We start from the raw sequence: 18903 nt of genomic DNA, 5'->3' as shown, positions 1-18903 counted from the left end.
TCAATCCTCCTACTCCTATGCTCATTAGCACGTGGCACTGGGAGTAATCCTGAAATTACTGCTTTGGAGGTCCGACATTTTTAATTTCCTTCCTAACTCCTTAAAATTTGCTTTCAGGATCTCATCCTTCTTCCTACCTATGACATTAGTACCAATGTGGACCATGACATCTGGCTGGTCACCCTCCCCCAGAAGGATGTCCTGCAGCCGCTCCGTGACATCCTTGACCATGGCACCAGAGAGGCAACACACCATCCTGGAGTCACGTTAACTGCCACAGAAATGCCTGTCTGTTCCCCTAACTAACGAATCCCCTAACGCTATTGCTCTTCCACTCCTCTTCCTCCCCTCCTGTGCAGTTGAGCCAGCCATGGTGTCACAGACTTTTCTCTGACTGCATTCCCCTGAGGAACCATCGCTGTCACCAGTATCCAAAATGGAAAACCAAGTAGCAAGCAAAATCGACTCAGGGGACTCCTGCACTGCCTGCCTGGTTCTCTTAAACTGCCTGGCAGTCAGCCATTCCCTCTCTGTCTGCATTTTCCTAAGCTGTGGTGTGACCATCTCCCTCAGCATGCTATCCACGTAGTCCTCTGCCTCGGAGATGCACAACAGTGACTCCAGCCACCGCTCGAGTTCCGAAACCTGGAGCTCAAGCTTCTACAGCTGGTGACATTGCCTGCAGATGTGTTTGTCTAGGACACATGGTGCATTCATGACTTCCCACATACGGCAGTGTATGTCTGACACATCTTTTCATCACAATTCATGTCACACCATCTGTCTCATTAATTGAAAAAATTGTAACAAAACAAAGGAACACCAAAATGCCATTTAATTTGGCTCACACCACAGACACCATGTTGGAGACAAAACAGCACTCATAGCACTGAAAAGCTGGCCACTAACATACTGAATTTTGCGACCAAAGTAATTTATTAACACTGCAGCAAATGGCCTGCACTTCAATCTCCTATTATCCCTTATTATTGGTTTAAATTAGGTGGTCGCTAGCAGAAAATGGGCATATCTCTGCCCAGTTCCAGAGGATGGGGTCAGCAGCAGTGGAAATCCATATTTAAACCACTCTGGCATTGCATTTAGAGTCCTAGAGAGATACAGCACTGAAACAGGCCCTTCGGCCCACCGAGTCTGTGCTGACCATCAACCACCCATTTATAGTAACCCTACATTAATCCCATATCCCCTACCACATCCCACCTTCTCACTCAATTCTACCACTCAACTACACTAGGGGCAATTTACAATGGCCAATTTACCTATCAACCTGCAAGTCTTTGGCTGTGGGAGGAAACCGGAGCACCCGGCGGAAACCCATGCGGTCACAGGGAGAACTTGCAAACTCCGCACAGGCAGTACCCAGAACTGAACCCGGGTTGCTGGAGCTGTGAGGCTGCGGTGCTAACCACTGCGCCACCCCTGTCGAATTTAAAGATTCATTTTTGGGGCATGGTCAGTTGCTGCTGTTCTTGGGTACATGGGGCCTGATTTTTAGGCCCCACCAGGGCAGAGTTCAGAGGCAGGTGGATGCTAAATATAACACTGTCAGCCTGCGTGCTGGTTCCTCAGCTGCATCTCATGACAGGGCCATTTTCCCAGAGGCGGGATCAGGGGTGGCAGGGCTCCCCGCCCACACATGGCAGGTAGCAGATCAAACCAATTAAGGGCCTATTAAGGCCTGTTAACGGAGGCCGACTAGGAATTTCCAGTCAGCCTTCAGGTTCCTGCAGGCAGGGGGAGCAGATTAACTACTGGAGGTGGCCTCCCAATGGCAGACCAGCTGGCCAGCACTTGAAGCAGGGCTAGAGGGCCTCCCTGCCTGCCTGCCTGGGTGCAGCAGCAGCCACAGGCTGCCCCGTAGAGTGGCTCCCCCCCCACCCCCCCCACCACCTCTCACCACTCACCACCGCCACAGTGGTGGCCCAGCTGCAAAAGCCATTTTTTATTTTAACTTTAAAAAGTTGGAGAGATGGTGCCTCCATTTTGAAGTGCCCTCTCCCTCACTTACCTGCCATTGCATCCTGCTGCTGATTTCAAGCTGGAAGGCCTCTGATTGGCCCTCTAGCTTCGAGAGCCCACCTCCTGTCCTTAATTGGCCACTCCAAGGAAAATCACATTGAGTCACTGTTTCCCAAATAGTGCAGGCTTTTGACCCACATTTGAGCCGGACGACTGGGTTCAGAAGCCCACAGGGAAAATCCAGCCCATGGCCATTTGAAATGGGTTCAGGGTTGCTAGGTAACTGTAGGCAAGTCCATTCCGAGGAGGTAGTAAAATTAAGGGGAGCATTTTTCAAACATTCCTTGATACTTTTTTCTTTACACAGAAATGCTTAGAAGTTATTACATGAAACAGGGCTTTCGACCCAACCAGTCCATGTGAACAGTTACCCTCGATATGAGCAAATAGTCCGAATCACATTTACCCATCCTGTTCCCATATCCCTTCGTTCCCTTGCCTTCATCCACTTATCCAATCTAAACCAGAATTTGGACATTGTTTCTGCCTCAAACCACTAACCCTGGAAGTGAGTTCCACAGATCACCACTCCCTGAGTGAAGAGGTTTCTTCTGCCCTCTGTCCTGAATCTCTGATTTAATCTTGTATCTATGGCATATTATTCTTGACCCATCAACAGTAGCAAACAGTTTGCTTCTACCAACCCTGTCCCATCCTTTCATAATATGAAACAACTTTGGCATATTGTCATAAAATCTTCACTGTTCTAATGGAAAGCACCAGGGAAAAAGTAGGTGCAAAAACAAAGAGACAAGATTGAAATAGGGCAAATTTTAGAAAAATGAAGATTGAGCTCGACCATTTGTTCTTGAAACTGGGGTCTGAAGACCCCAGGGATTCATAGAGCCATTTCAGGGGGTCTGCCAGTAACGTGAGTACCGAGCAGGGCCTTCTTGGACATGTGGCAGCCACACTCCGCAACCCACTCCCAGCTCGCTGCAAGCCTGCCTCCGGTCTATATAGTGAATGTGTCTACAGTCAATAATCAGAGGGGTGGCTTGTACCGTGTTTTCTGTGAGTTTTTTACTGTGACGGTGGATCTTGTATCATGACAAATGGTGATAGATAGCAGGTGATAGATTGCAGGTTCCCTGATTGATCACCCGTTTTAACATAAACTGTTTTGAAATCAGTTTGATTGTATACCTTGTTTATAGATCATAGAATGGTTACAGCACAGAAGGAGGCCATCCTGTCTGTCATGTCCATGCCTGCTCTCTGCAAGATGAGCTCAGCTAGACCCACTCGCCCACCCTTTCCCCATAGCCCGGCAAATTATTTCCCTTAAGTTGCTTATGCAATTCCTTTTTGAAAGCTATGATTGAATCTGCCTCCACCACACTGTCAGGCAGTGCATTCCAGATCCTAACCACTCACTGCGTAAAAAAGTTCTTCCTCGTGTTGCTGTTGGTTTGTTTGCCAATCACCTTATATCAGTGTCCTCTGCTACTTGACCCTTCCACCAAAGGGAACAGTTTCTCCCTATCTACTCTGTCTAGACCCCACACGATTTTGAGCACCTTTATCAAATCTCCTCTCAACCTTCTCTTCTCTAAGAAAATCAACCGCAGCTTTTCTCCAATTTATCCAAGTAACTGAAGTCTCTCATCCTTGGAACTATTCTCATAAATCTTTTGAATTGGACACAATACTCCAGTTGAGGCTGAACAAGTATTTTACAAACCATCATTAATCTCTTGTTTTTGTACTCTCTGCCTCTATTTATAAAGTGCAGGATCCCATATGCCTTTTTCACCATTTTTTCAACCTGCCCTGCCACCTTCAATGATTTGTGCACATATACCACCAGCTCCCTCTTCTCCTGCACCCCTTTTAGAATTGTATCCTTTATTTTAAATTGCTTCTCCTCGTTCTTCCTACCAAAATGTATCACTTCACACTTCACACTTCACACCATTAAATTTCATCTTTCATGTATCCACCCATTCAACCAGACTATGTCCTCTTGAAGTCTATCATTATCTCTGTAATTTCCCTGCACCTCTTTGTAATTTGCTCCTCAATACTTTTCCCAAAGGTAGTGGCCTATAGGATACATCCAGTAATGTAGTGGTGCCTCTTTTGTTTCTTAACCCTAACCAAATAGATTCTTTCCTTCACCCCTCTAGGATGAATATAGTTATAGACTGGAGCCTCTATTATCTGTATTTCAATTGTCCGCCTTTCTGATTGACTGCTAAAATTTTCATGGGACTAAACCTTACATGAGACAACCTCATGTTTTTCTAATTTGTATCGCGCTTAGCTGTATTTTCTTGCATAGGGGATTGATGTACCCTATGTGAAAGACTGCTATGTGGGGACTCAACATCCAGCCAATTTGAAGTTTAGAGCAGATAATGAAGGTTTCACTGAATGTATGGATATGATATAATACTGAATGTTTTTCATACATTATGTGTGAATTAAGTGTGTGCACTTTATATGTGTATAATTACATGTGTACAATCAACACTTATAACAGTGTTAGTTGACCAACACCATGAGTACATTTATAAGTATGTGTGTATCAACTCAGAAAGACTTGCTTAGTAAAGGGATGCTTTAACACTAATGAGTAGAGATATTTGTATTCTAGTCCTGTCTAAGAACTGAATAAATGTACCTGAACACAGAATGTGTCTTAGCCACCAGCGGTTAACTAAACCAAGTGAAAATACAGTTTACAGGTTAGTGAAAAACAAATCCTATATATGTGTTCTAAAGTTTGTATAAATCCTAAGTAGCTTACTAATTTAGCTGGGGGTATTGTGATTACTCATCCATTTGAAAAGGGGTCCTTTCATCAAAGAAAATTATGAATTATTGAGCTAGATGAAGTGAGCTGGACGGAAACTTTGGCACTTAGGACTGTAGATCAACAATGGAATACTTTTAAAAAAGGAGATTGCAACGTTTCAGAATAAACATAAGGCATTAAAAAAGAAAACTTTTAAGCTTCAGAATAATATAAGTAAATAAGAAGCTTAGCAACAAGCCACGATTGAAGAAGACAATATGTGAGGCCTCAATAGATATGATATAAATGAGAGAAAAATAAGGAAAGTGATTAAGAGAATAGGGAAAGCAAGGACTGAGAAGGAGGAGAGCATCTCAAAAATATTTTTAAATTAGTAATGTTTTCTACAAGTATATCAGTAAAAAGAGAGTTGTTCAATGTGAGGTCAAACCCCTGAGGGGAGAGACTAGTGACTTAGTTGATGATAAACAGAAATTGGCAGCAATACTTATCACCTCACATCAGATCTTACACAAGAGGATATTGTGGAGGAGGTAAATCTTGAATCAGGCGAAAGTGAGATGAGAGATATTATAATAAATAAAAGAAAAGTATCAGAGATGTTGGGTAAACAAAAGGAGGGCAAAATGCCAAAACCTGATGAGGTATATCCAAGGATCCAGAGGGAAATAGGGGATGAAATAATGGAGTTCCTAGGAATTATATTTCAGGGTTCCATTACAACACTGCTAACTACCCCAACAATGTGGAAGATTGTCCAGCTATATCATATCCATAAAAAAGGATAAATCTAATTCAGACAATTACCATCCTATTAGCGTCCTCATCAGTAAAGTAAGGAAAAAGTCATCAATAGTGCCACGAAGTGACACCTACTCACCAAAAACCTCGCTGATACTCAAGTTCGAGATCTCATCACAGGTTTGATCAAACATGGATGCAAGAGCTGAATGCCAGAGGAAAGGGGAGTGTAACTGCTCTTGACACCAAGGCAGCTTTTGATCAAATATGGTAGCAAGGAGCCCGAGCAAAACTAAGGTTGACGGAAGTCAAAGGGAAAACATTCTAGTGACTGCGGTCATAACTGATACACAGAAGTGGGTGTAATTCAAGGTTGGAGACCAGTCAAAGCCCTTGGTGTTCACTGCAGGATGTCCTCAAGGAAGCAAAATCAGCTGCTTCCTCAATGACCTGCCCTCCATCATAAGGTCAGCAGTGGGTCAGTTTGCTCATAATTCTATATTACTCAACTTCATTGGCAAGTCTGACAATAACAAAGCAGTCCATGCCAGTATATAGCAAGACCCAGATAAAAGGCTTGTGCTGACAAGTGCAGAGAATATTAGTACCACACAAGTGTTAGGTAATGACAATGTCAAACAGGAGAAAACCCAGCCATCTCCCCATGACCTGCAATGGCACCACTATCATTCAATCCCCAACTATCAACATCTTGAGGTTCACCATTGATCAGAAGATGAACTGGACCAGCCATATCAACATTGTGGCTACAAGAGCAGGGCAGAGATTGAGTACTCTGTGAGGAATACCTCATCACCTGACTTTCAAAATCCTTTCAGTATCTACAAGGCTCAAATCAGAAGTGTAATAGAATACTCATCACCCATTAATCACAACACTATCCAGGACAGAGCAATTTACTTGATTTGTGCTACTGCCACTGGACTCAATATCCACCCTCTCCATTACTGGCACATTGTGTACAATTACTGGATGCACTGCATCAACTCAACAAAGTTATTCTGTCACTCTGTGACCTTTACCACCAAGAAGGACAAGAGTAGAGATGTCATATGATCACCACAACCTCAAAGTCACCAGCCTCTTTTCTTTTTAATCCATTCACGGGATATGAGTGTTTCTGACAAGGCCAGCATTTATTGTCCATCCCCATTGCCCTTGAGAGAACTGAATGCTTGTTAGGCCATTTCCGAAGGCAGATAAGAGTCAACCACATTGCTGTGGGTCAGGAGTTACATATAGGCTATACAGGGTAAGGATGACAGATTTCCTTTCCTGGAGGATATTGGTCAGAGACATTCAATGACTTCAGGAGGAAGTTGGATGGCCACTTGAGAGAAATAGACGTGCGGGACCATGGGGATTAAGCCGGGGAGTGGGGCTGGGTTTTTACAATAATTCAATAGTTTCACAGTCATTGTTGATACTAACTGTTTAATTTCAAATTTAATTTAAATTCCTCAGCTGCTGTGATGGGATTTGAATGCGTGTCTCCAGATTATTAGCCCAGGCCTCTGAATTACTAGTCCAGTAACATAGCCATTAAGTTACTGTTATCATCATCACTGGATCAATATCCCAGAATTCCTACCCTAACGTCATTCCAGAAGTACCTTCACCACTAAACCTCAACAGTTCTGGGAATAGGCCCAACACTACCTTCTCAGGACAACTAGGGGAGGGCAATAGATACAGTATTGCCCACATCCTGAGAACAAATTTAAAAAACACCCTCATTATAACGGTCTTGTTATAGCTCTCTCTGTTATACCCTACCCCCTTATAAGGCTCATGGGAACAGCCTGTTCTGCCATTCAGTTAAATCATGGCTGATCTCTATTTTAACTCCTATTCCTTACTTAACAAAATCCTATCAGTATGAGTTTTTAAATTTTCAATTGACCCACAGCCTCAGCAGCTTTTTGGGGGAGTGAGTTCTCGATTTCCACTCCTATTTTATGTGAAGAAGTGCTTCTTGGCATCACCCCTGAGCAGACTAGATCTGATTTTAAGTGTATTCCCCCTCCCTCACCCCGTTGTTCTGGACTCTTCCACCAGTGGAAATAGTTTCTCTCTATCTACCCTATTAAATCTTATAATCATCATAAACTCCTCAATGAGATCACCCCTTAAGCTTCTATGTTCAAGGGAAAACAAGCCTGGTCTATGCAACCCGTCCACATAATTTAACCATTTTAACCACAGTATCTGATGAATCTGTGCTCCACCCACTCCAAGGCCAGAATATCATGTAGTATAAGGGTCTGAAAGGGTTAATGTTTGAGACAGTATGAGGAATCCCTCCCACCATGATAATATCAGAGATCACATGTGAGAGAGACTGGAGGGACATGGAGTATGGCTTCATAGGAGTCATACAGATTTATGTAAAGCTGTACATAGTTAGAATGTAGTAAATGAATTAATGTTAAAATTACTGAAGACTCAGTAATCTCTCCTAGCTAGACTAATCAAATACACAACAATGGCAGACTAACCATCCATACAACATATCCTTCCTGAGGTGTGCTGCCTAGAACTGAACAAAGTAATCCAAATAGAGTTACCACTATCTCTGCCATGCCCCACCCATATTATTGTGATGTTCTCCATTAAAGAGCTTTGGGTCTTGAATTGTTTAAGTTTACATTTTGCACAACGTTTCCAATTGTTTTCTGTCGTACACACCTTGTGAGAACATCTGAACACAGCAACTCCTGACACCATAAATTTTAATTTAAAAAATGTACTGAGTTAAAGAAAAAGACAAGAGTAATCATTAATTTTAGTCATCGGCAGCAGCTTCAAGACAATCCCTTCGAACCTTAGACATAAATACTCAGGACTTTTACAGCATAAGTGCCCCACATTATTAATGGTGAATCAGACAATATCTAATTCCCTGTAATTTTTAGTAACCTCTGGTCTGCTCCAATAAAGGAATTGCCGTTTCTAAATTAAAATTTGAGGAGAAATGAATTCTGTGAATAGCTGAACTGTCGAATGATACAAACCCAACCTGCAATACATTCAGGGGATGAACAAAGCAGCTTTAGTTCAAACTGCAATGGTTACTCTCCCCATGAAAAGCTCCCAAGGTGACTTCAGTGCACCACTGCTCAGCATGGCTGAATAAAGGAGGAAGGCCCCAGGTTCCAACTAATCTGTGCTGATCTCTGATAGCACAACTGCAAAGTGCAATGATTGTGCCTTCATGTCTCTGGGTGAGGGCGGGGATGGCCGGGGGAGGGGGTGGGGGTGGGGGGGGCTGGTGATGAGGTGGGGTTAGGGGAGCATTATCCACTGTTCCTGTTCCTGAATGCTACTTAAGGAGCTCCACTGGGATGTTGTGAATGAAGGATTAGGAAGTTGACTGTGATGTCCCCCATGGTTGAATGCCCTGCCAACACTGAATATCAAAGCTCACACATGATAGATGGCTGTTTGAATGTTGCACTGAGGATTATTGGTGCAGAACTACATGATACTATAAGAGGAGAGAGTATTTGATAACCAAAAAGTATTGTAATTGAATGAAGGTCTTTGGGTATTAATACTATTCACTCATTTTTCTTTCGTACAAATGCAGTTACCATCCTGAAAAACATGAAGTTGCAAATTAATTAATTAACACATTCTGCAAAGGAGCCTGTTTTGATTGGGTAGAGTCAACATGGATTTTTATGATGAAAGGGAAATCATGTTTGACAAATCTGTTAGAGTTTTTGGAGGATGTAACTAGCAGGTTGGATAAGGGGGAGCCAACGGATGTGGTGTACTTGGATTTTCACAAAAACATTCGATAAGGTGCCACACAAGAGGGTGTTAAACAAAATTAGGGCTCTTGGGATGGGGCAATATATTAGCTTGGATTGAGGATTGGGTAACAGACAGAAAACAGAGAGTACAGATAAACCGAGCATTTTCAAGCTGGCACGCTGTAACTAGTGCGTGTCATGATTGTATGAGTGGCCTCGAGTATTAGAGACTATACCGTACTTGGAAGAGAAACTGAAAGTAACTTTGTGTTTTGGGGAAAACACCTAACCTGAGGGTTGTTGTAAGGTCAGATAGGCATATGCAGCAGCAGTGAACAGAACTCTTTATTGTTAAATCTTTGTTAAAGTTAAATCTGTGACTTCAGCTGTGATTCTTTCAGGCTGAGATGTGACAGTGGTAACTGCAAGAATAAGTGTTTTAGATTCCCCGACTAGCGGAAACAATCTCTCAGTGTCTACCCCATCCAGCCCCTTCAGAATCTTGTATGTTTCAATGAGATCGCTTCTCATTCTTCTTAACTCCACAGAGCATAGGCCCAATTTACTCAGCCTCTCATCACAGGACAACCCCATCATCCCAGGGACAAATTTAGTGAACATTAGCTCTACCGTCTCCAATGCAAGTATATCCTGTCTTAAATGTGGAGACCAAAACTGCATATAGTACTCCAGATGTGGTCTCACCAAAACCCTGTACAACTGTAGCAAGACTTCTTTATTCCTGTACTGTAATCCCCTTGCAATAAAGGCCAACATGCCATTTGCACGACAACTGAATATAAGACCAGACATACTATTTTCTCCTTGTACAAGACCTTGGTCAGGACTCATTTGGAATAGTGTGTCCAGTTTAGGTCTGCACACATGCTGCCAGAAGGTGCTGGAATGGAGGTGTGGGGGGGGCCAAAAAATCAGGACAGATGTGCTCGCCTGGAAACCTAATGTTGTGTTGTCAGTTCTGGATTTTGTCAGTAGCAGGAAAGCTCCAAGGCAGCATTGCCACCTTGATGCAGCGGGACTGCCATTTAAATTGTTTCAATACATTTACATGGAAGTGATCACGATTTTATTGGGGGATTTAAATTTTGTCAACGGCGGACGGGAATCACATGCCTTTTGATCCCAGGCTATTTAAAGGTGGCAGTACTGAGGCGAGACTTCAGTGACTCCGTGCGAAGGCAGCCATGACGAGCAGTGGATAAGGGAAGCAGCGGGGAGCAGAGGCCATTATCGGCCTGCAGTGCTGGGCTTTCCATGCAGTTGGGCTTTTTTTCTGGTGTAAGGGTCTGGTGGGCATAGTATCGGGTTCTCTGCCCGGTTGGGCCATATCTCGGGGGGCAACGGTCCAGTGGGCTATATCTCGGGTGCTGGGCTATCTGCAAGGGTGGGCACTGATGGGCATTAGCACATATTCCAAGGGAAGTAGCAAAGTGAAAGGTGCCAAGACAAGTTCGTCTCTGCAAGGACAGTACTCTGGAAGGCTACTGATCAGCTGGCATGGGTCACATATACCCCGTCTTTGTGGACCCCCATGGTGTAATGCAGTGCCTCCAATGGCGGGGTGGGGGGGGGGAGCCAAAAGACAGCTGCACTTACCTATGAAGCACCATTCAGAGAGAGGCAGCAGCCAGCCACACCAAGAAGGGCCCACCCACACCAGAGAGTGTACCGGACTCGACTCAGCTACCTCCAAATGTCCAAGCGGCAGTGTCAGTGAAGATTGCAGCTCTTCAGGGAGGCCATCACCCACTTATGCACCCTGCTGCAGGACACATTGTGACCCATGAGCTTCAGTGGATACCCAATGCCAGTGGCCCTAAAGCTCATCGTGGCACTCAACTTCTACGCCATTGGCTCCTTCCAGGGATCCACTGGGGACATGTGTGGGTCTTCCCAGTCTGCAGCCCATTGGTGCATCAAAGAGGTGACTAATGCCATGTTCATGAGGTCCAGTGACTCTGTGCAGTACCGGATTGATCCTGACAGTTAGGTGAAGAGGGCCATCGGATTCAGGGCCATCGCAGGATTTGCCCAGGTGTGATCGATTGCATGCATTTGGCCATCAAAACTCCAATGGACCAGCCAGCCACCTTCATCAACACGAAGGGTTTCCATTCCATCAATATATAACTGCTTTGCAACCACCAAAAGCATTTCCTGCAGGTGTGTGCCCACTTCCTGGGAAGCAGTCATGATGCATATTTATAAAAGCAAAATACTGCGGATGCTGGAAATCTGAAATAAAAACAAGAAATGCTGGAACCACTCTGCAGGTCTGGCAGCATCTATGGAAAGAGAAGCAGAGCTAACGTTTCGGGTCAGTGACCCTTCTTCGGAACTAGCAAATATTAGAAATGTCAAAGGTTATAGGCAAGTGAGCCGGGGGTGGGGCAAGAGATAACAAAGGAGAAGGTGTAGATTGGACAAGGCCACATAGCTGACCAAGAGGTCATGGAGCAAAGGCAAACAATATGTTAATGGTGTGTTGAAAGACAAAGCATTAGTACAGATAGGGTGTTAACGAACTGAAGATTGAACACAAGCAAGTACAAACATGAAAAAAAAAGTGGGTAAGCAAACTGAACAAACTACAATGAAATGAAATGAACAAAAGAAAAAAAATTGTAAAAAATGTAAAAAAGAAAAAAGAAAAAATAACTAAAAATGAAAGTAAAATGGGGGGCCCGTCATGCTCTGAAATTATTGAACTCAATGTTCAGTCCGGCAGTCCGGAAAATGAGATGCTGTTCCTCGAGCTTGCGTTGATGTTCAGTGGAGCACTGCAGCAAGCCCAGAGATGTGAGCATGAGAGCAGTGGGGAGTGTTGAAATGGCAAGCAACCGGAAGCTCAGGGTCCTGCTTGCGGACTGAGCGGAGGTGTTCCGCAAAGCGGTCACCCAGTCTGCGTTTGGTCTCCCCAACGTAGAGGAGACCACATTGTGAGCAGCGAATATAGTATACTACATTGAAAGAAGTACAAGTAAATCGCTGCTTCACCTGAAAGGAGTGATTGGGGCCTGGGATAGTGAGGAGAGAGGAGGTAAATGGGCAGGTATTACACCTCCTGCGATTGCAAGGGAAGGTGCCATGGGACGGGGACGAGGTGGTGGGGGTAATGGAGGAGTGGACCAAGGTGTCGCAGAGGGAACAATCCCTTCGGAATGCTGACAGGGGAAGGGAGGGGAATATGCGTTTGGTAGTGGCATCACGCTGGAGGTGATGCATGTATATGATCCATGAGGCATATATAATTAAGCAGTCCCAGGTGCCACAACCTTTCAGGCCCCCTGCTCACTTTCAGGGATGGATTCTCAGGGACAAGGGTTACCCATTGAAGACATGGCTATGGATGCCTGCAAGGAACCCTTGCACTGCAACAGAGAGGTACAACACTTGCCAGAGGTCCATCCAAGTGACCATTGAGCAGGCCATTGGGCTGCTGAAGATGAGATTCCGGTGCATGGATTGATCGGTGGAGCCCTGCAGTATGTCCCATCGAGGGTCTCGCAGATCGGGGTGGACTGCTGCGCTCTGCACAATCTAGCACTGCAGAGGGGGTGGTGTTGTATGAAGAGGACATGATTGATCACCAGTCCTCATCTGATGAGGAGGATATGGAGGAGGCAACAGAGCAGGCAAGATTCTCTTGCAACAGAGACCAAACCCATTGAAGAGACACGCAAGGGAGGCAAGAGACAATCTCATACATACCCGCTTCCTTCCACCTTGATGGTCCCTCAAAGTGAACTCAATAAAGACTCACCTCAATGTATTCTGCCTGTCGCCTCCTTTCTGTCTGGATTCCATGCCTAGTGCCCAGCTGCACCAAGTGTTCTGGCACATCTGAGACACTTACCAAAGGCAGCATGTGCCTCCACTGGCAGTCCAATGAAGGAGCAAGGGTGAAGGCAGCATCTCACAATTAAGGCCTGAAAGACTAAGCATTTTTCAACAATGAATATGAACTCTATTTATAACACCAATTTCAGAAAACAATATAAAGGCCAAATGTAATACACCTGTGAATCCCCAAGTGCACTTCCTCATAAGTTTATAAGTGCTTGCATGTGGTGTGACCCCTGTGTGGAAGAAACTATAGTAAAATAAATCAAACTTTCTCGGATGAGTACTCACAAACTACTTTATTAACTTGTACACAAGGAGAACAAACACAGTAGAGCTCACACTGAGACTCAGTGCGATGTTCTAAAGAATTACAGTAAAACAGTGGCAATTATACTATTCTGCAACCAATAATATTTCAATCCTTAATTTGCATTCTAAAGCACCAATAATATTACAATTTAATTTTTGCTCTAAATGAATAAGATACAGTAATTTTCAATCCTTCGTTTACATATCTATCTCACCATTGGCCTTGCAGCTGGTACAGCGCAACAACAGAAAGAGACATCAGGCTTCAACAACACTCTTCTTATCTCATCACCCAGACATGGCACATTCCTAAGGAACAGTCAGTGTGAGAAACATACTGACCAAGCAAACTCACACCCCTAGTCCAAGGATGGCTCACCTCAGGTTCCACACCTGCACTGGCAGCTGGGCTGGAGGCAGACAGGTGATAAGGCTGCCCCTTGGCCTGGGATGACTGCGGTAGCCGGCCTCTCGCTGCCTGAGGCCTGGAGGGCCCTGTTTGGCTGAGGTGTTGCTGTACAAGTGCAGGACTCTACTCAGGCATTGTGGCTACTGCAACTGGGCTCACTGATGGAGGGGCTTGAGGAACCAGTGTCCATACTCCGAGCAGCCACTCCTCCTCTCTTTCAAGGCTGACTTGAACCTCCCTGCTCACCAGAGAATTGACGAGGAGAGGGGGAAGAGCCACTGCTGTGTAGAGCTCAGGGCCAAGGCAATGGGGTGCAGGTCTGTGCACATCTGTGGGATCTGGCTCTCCATGTGGGTTGCCAATCTCTCGATGGAAGAAGCCATGTGCTCATACGCCTGAGACATAGCAATATTCATGTCATTGATGGACTCATGGCCATGCATTGCCTCTGGCAGCTCCGCCATATGTTGCCTTACCTCTCTCTGCAACTCCAGAGGCTTGTCATCAGCCTGGAGCTCAGCATGGGCCTGGACTCCTACAGTCCTCCCAACTGTCAGTGGTCTCTGTTGTCACAGTCTCTGGCAGCTGCTCAGGCACGTGTGTGGTGCTCTCACCAGCTTGTGACCATGAATCTAAGCCAGAGCGCATACCCACCAAGGTGAAAGTATGTGCACTGGTGGAAGATGCAGGAGAATGATGTGATGGTGCATCCTCTAACTGCTCTCCTCCTCCTCAGAGGTCATTGGCAGGCCCCCTGTCCAAGTGATTGCACTTACCTCTAGCGTTTGACGACAAACATGAAAGAGCACAGACATTTGTGGGTTCAGTTGTTCACATCTCCTCATGCCAACCATGTGTGATGCAGATCTCCAGAAGTGTGGTGGAGTTCACATGAACACAATTCTCACTGTCTTGTGCGGACACTCTAGTCCCACCTTCCGTGATTGCACAGCCGCCCTGGGCCCCCGCTAGCTCCAGAGTTTCATTCTCAGCTGACATTAGAGGACAAAGGTCATACGAACATACAAACATACGAATTAGGAACAGGAGTAGGCCATTCGGCCCCTCGAGCCTGCTCCGCAATTCAGCCAGATCCTGGTTGATCCGATTGTAAACTCAAATCCACATTCCTGCCAACTCCCAATATCCTTTCACCCCCTTGCTTATCAAGAATCTATCTACCTCTGCCTTAAAAAAATTTGAAGACTCTGCTTCCACTGCCTTTTGAGGAAGAGAGTTGCAAAGACTCACAACCCTCTGAGAGAAAAAATTTCTCCTTATCTCTGTCTTAAATGGGCGACCTTTTAATTTTAAACAGTGACCCCTAATTCTATATTCTCCCACAAGAGGAAACGTCCTTTCTACATCCACCCTGTCAAGACCCCTCAGAACCTTATATGTTTCAATCAAGTCACCTCTTACTCTTCTAAACTCCAGCGGATACAAGCCTAGCCTATCCAACCTTTCCTCATAAGACAACCCACCTACTCCAGATATTAGTCCAGTAAACCTTCTCCGAACTGCTTTCAATGCATTTATATCCTTCCTTAAATAAGGAGACCAATACTGTACACAGTACACCAGATGTGGTCTCACCAATGCCCTGTACAACTGAAGCATAACCTCCCTACTTTTGTATTCAATGCCCCTCGCAATAAATTATAACATTCTATTAGATTTCCTAATTATGTACTGTAGTTGCATACTAACCTTTTGCAATTCGTGCACTAGGACACCCAGATCCCTTTGCATCTCAGAGCTCTGCAATCTCTCACCATTTAGATAATATGTTTCTTCTTTATTCTTCCTGCCAAAATGGACAATTTCACATTTTCCCACATTATGCTCCATTTGCCAGATCTTTGCCCACTCACCTAACCTTTCTCATTTCCAGAAGGCATTTGATAAGTTTATTGCGGAAAATAAAAGCTCATGGTGTAGGGGTAACATATTGGCACGGATAGAAGAATGCCTAGCTGACAGGAAACAGAGCGTAGGCATAAATGGGTCATTTTCTGATTGGCAAGATATAATGAGGGATCAAGGCTGAGGCCTCAACTTTTTACAATTTATATAAATGACTTGGGTGAAGGGACCAAAAGTATGGTTGCTAAATTTGCTGATGACAAAGATAGGTAAGAAAGTAAGTTGAGAAGAGGACATAAGGAGGCTACAAAGGGATTGGTCTCCTTATTTAAGAAAGGTTGCAAATGCATTGGAAGCAGTTCAGAGAAGGTTTACTAGACTAATACCTGGAATAGGTGGGTTGTCTTATGAGGAAAGTTGGACAGGCTCGGCTTATATCCTTTTATGTAAGTGCTTCTATTTTTTTTTGAGGATCCATATTTTAGAATCATGGGCATTGGTTTATTTGGGAAAACTGAAAAGACTCTATGGATGTTTTTTTTACAAGAGTCACTGAGAGGTCTTGTTTGAAAACAAATCTTTACTGGATATCACATGCCTTAAGCTCAATAAACAACAGAAACCTTGGTGACTTGGGGAAGATGTTTACAGAGCATGTCAAGATTTATAGTGGTCAGGAGATTCTGACTTGTTGTTTGGGGTTTCACTTCTGAGATGTTGTTTTGGTTCAGTTCGGATGTGAACTGTTGTTGAAAGCAGTTGGAGATTAACCTGCCAAGACAGAAACACCCAGCATATCTCTTTCCTCCTGTTTCGGTGAAACCCTGTAAAGATCGAGTTCATAGGAGCACCTGAGAAAATTGAAAAACCTGCCAGATATTCCTCGATGCCGCCTGAAAAGAACTGCTCCAGAAAAGATCCCAGTGACCCTACATGTACTGGGATCTCAGACCATATGCCAATTTTTGACACAACATATCTCACCTGTTTTCTTCAAGAATAAACAAGTATTTAGCCAAAGTATTCTTTTTTTTGTCTGTTTTTTTGTAAAAGAGCTCTGCAGAGAAAATCTCTATTTTTTTTTCTTTAACTAGTTTGTGTGGGGAGGAGTATTTAAAAAGGGAACTTTTATATTTCATTCTGTGTGTTAATGCCTTGTTTCATTACTGGTTAAGTCTTGTTTCATAATAAACTGATAGTTTTGTTGTTTATTAAAGAAACCTGGTTGGTGTATTTTATTCTGGGATAAAGAGTAGAGTATATGATTGACCGTATTGATAACTGGGTAAACATTTAAATATATGCTGTAACCTGTGGAGAAGTGGAACTAGAAAAGACAGCGCACTCCTCCTGCCTCGGTCGTAACAATTTAATTCTCTGTCCCACTCCCACTCTGACCTCTCTGTCCACGGCCTCCTGCACTGTTCCAATAAAGCTCAATGTAAGCTTGAGGAACAACACCTCAGCTTTTGATTAGACACTATACAGCCTTCCAGAATCAACATTGAGTTCAACAATTTCAGATCATATTCTATACCCCTTTTTATTGGACAGCAGCTGTTAGTAATGATTCTGCTATTTGTATTTGCACCTTCTCTAGACCCATCTTTTGTTTCTTTACTTGTCCCATTACCACTCCCTTTGGCCTTGCACCGTCAACCTTTTCGTTATTTAATTTCCCCTATATTCCAGCCTATCATAGACCTTCCCTTATGATTTTTCCTCCCCTCCCCACTTTCCCTGCCTCTGTACCTGCTTAAAACCTGTTAGAACTCTAACCTTTTCCAGTTCCAATGAAAAGTCACTGATCTGAAACATTAACTTTGTCTCTCTCGCCACAGATGCTCTGTGATTTGTTGAGTGTTTCAAGCATTTTTTGTTTTTATTTCAGATATCCAACATCGGCAGTATTTTGGTTTTGTAATCTGTTTTTAAGTGTTAGTTAAGATATAAATGCTGGCCAGGACACTGGGGAGAACTCCCCTGCTCTTCTTTAAAATAGTGCTGTGGGATCTTTCACATCTACCTGAGAGGGCAGTAGGGTCTCATTTTAACATCTCATCCAAAAGATCACAACTCTGAAAGTGCAGCATTCCTTCTGAATTTAGTGAGCCCATCGCAGGTGCCGGCAGCAGACCCAGAAGTGGGTGCCGTTCCCACTAGTCACATGGGCAGCTGGCTCACCATGATCACGTGGCAGATGGACACTTTGCATAATGGAGGTGCAGGACCTGGCCAATCACACAGTGGGAGCAGAATGCAAGACACCAAATACAGCACTGAATTGCAATTGCAATTTCAAAACACTACATCAACACTACATCCCTTCCATTTTTAATAAGTGAGTGTCATGGAATTTTTCATAGGTTTGTTTCCAAAAATGTAAACAATAAATTTAAAGACAAATATTTCACTTCGTAACATAGTCACTTAAGTATGGTGGGTGTTTTCTCTCAGCAGTAGGATATTGCAGTATAAGGGTTTGAAAGGGTTAATATTTGGGACAGTGTGAGTAATACCTCCCACTGTGATGATGTCAGAGATCACATGTGTACGAGACTTGAGAGAGAGAGAAGAAACATCTTGTCAACAGAGGGTCAGACATGCTTAAGTGAAAGTCTATATAGTCCTGTAATGTAATAAATGAATTATTGTTTACACTAACCAAAGCCTCAGAAAGCTATACAAGCCAGACCAACAAACATCTAACATGTTGACAGCAATATACAACATGATGGCAATGGTGGTCCTTGCAATGCAACACCCAGAAAATTTTGAAGAACATTACTTAACTGCAAACGCAGTGTCAATGGACTGCAGACCTTGAAAGGAGGCTCTGAAGAGTTCCAGAGCTGCTCCATGGACAAGGTGAATGTGAAGAGAGTAGGGGAGTTGGCCTGCAGAGGCATGGTGGTCTGCAGAAAGAATCCTGGTCCAGCGATCGCAGGCTTCGAGTCGGAGCACCAAGCAACGGTCGGAGATCTGGTGAGCAACCCCTAAAAAAGAGAGTATGAAATTGTTTATAATGGCACACGAGGCAGGCAGCATCGCCAAAGCCAAATCCTTGGAAAGGACTGACCCAAAGTCGGTGGCCATTACAAAAGGCAACTGCAAGGCTCAAAAGCGCGGGA

The sequence above is a fragment of the Heterodontus francisci genome, chromosome 11, assembly GCF_036365525.1.
Source record: "Heterodontus francisci isolate sHetFra1 chromosome 11, sHetFra1.hap1, whole genome shotgun sequence".
Taxonomy (NCBI): Eukaryota; Metazoa; Chordata; class Chondrichthyes; order Heterodontiformes; family Heterodontidae; genus Heterodontus; species Heterodontus francisci.
This window is presented reverse-complemented; position numbering follows the sequence as displayed.